Source organism: Apodemus sylvaticus, chromosome 1, assembly GCF_947179515.1.
Source record: "Apodemus sylvaticus chromosome 1, mApoSyl1.1, whole genome shotgun sequence".
Taxonomy (NCBI): Eukaryota; Metazoa; Chordata; class Mammalia; order Rodentia; family Muridae; genus Apodemus; species Apodemus sylvaticus.
Window position 1 is genome coordinate 56,205,844 of NC_067472.1, and position 1,067 is coordinate 56,206,910.

The 1,067-nt window shown below is 39.4% G+C and overlaps 1 non-coding gene across 1 annotated transcript; it reads right to left on the reverse strand.

The window, feature by feature from the left end:
* Nucleotides 1-463: 463 nt before the first annotated feature.
* Nucleotides 464-566, reverse strand: LOC127676624 (U6 spliceosomal RNA). The gene has a single exon (XR_007976078.1). It is a non-coding gene; the product is annotated as a U6 spliceosomal RNA (small nuclear RNA).
* Nucleotides 567-1,067: the final 501 nt, after the last annotated feature.

Genomic DNA, 1,067 nt, shown 5'->3' on the forward strand with positions numbered 1-1,067 from the left:
AGAGACTAGATTGTTTACACTGTTAAAAGTTGGTTTTGTCTTCCAAAATTATGGTTATGCTCTGATATTGCAAAACAAACTTTAAAAAATTATATATATATATATATACACACACACATATATATGTATGTATGTATGTATGTATGTATGTATGTATGTATGTAATGGAACATTGGCAGTTTACAATTCAATCACAAGCTCAACATTCTAATTCCCCTTTGGTTGCCTTCTGAATATAAATGTAAAGATGCTTCTCATCATGCTAAAACCATCTCTATTCAATCTGTATATCCAGCTCTTTGGACTGAGGAAAACCAAAACCAATAGCTTTTACTAGGTCTCAAAGGCATGAGTCTGCTCCTCTTGTCTAACAGACCCCGTTAACTCTATTTCTAATTCATATGTCTTCAAGGACAGAGAGCCCATAGAGCCCTAAAAACATCAGTTACATAAAACAGATTTTTTTTTAATGAAACGTGGCATGAATTTGTGTGTAATCCTTGCTCAGGGGGCATGCTAATTTTCTCTGTATTGTTCCAATTTTAGTATATGTGCTGCTGAAGCAAGCAGCTGAGTGTCTATGGTACCTACAACTCGGCATACTTATGTCTAGATGAAATGGAAGAATCCACTCACTGGCATGTGGCATGGTCCTGATGGGGGACTAATATGGGAAGAGGGCATGTTTTCTTTTTTTAGGATGCTGAAGGAGTGTGGTGACTGCCAATGCAATTGGTGAGACATGCTGATGTTGGGACAGAGAATGATGTCGACCGTGAGCTTGCTGAGTGCTCCGACAGTGGTGACAGGGAAGCTATACTGGGCATATGTTCCTGACCCACCTTTGCTTGCCTGTGTCCCAGACAGGACAAGCTGCCTTGCCTCAAGCTTTTAGGCTTCGTGGGACACGGAACTTGGAGACTGTGGAAACTGCCTTCGACAAATTAATCAAATAGAGAGGTTATAATGACCCTTCTATTTCCTTTAATGTGACCAGTTATTCTGAGTCAATCATGGACTGGTCTGGAAATCAATCCAATATCTGAAAAAAGAAAAAGATGGTGGTT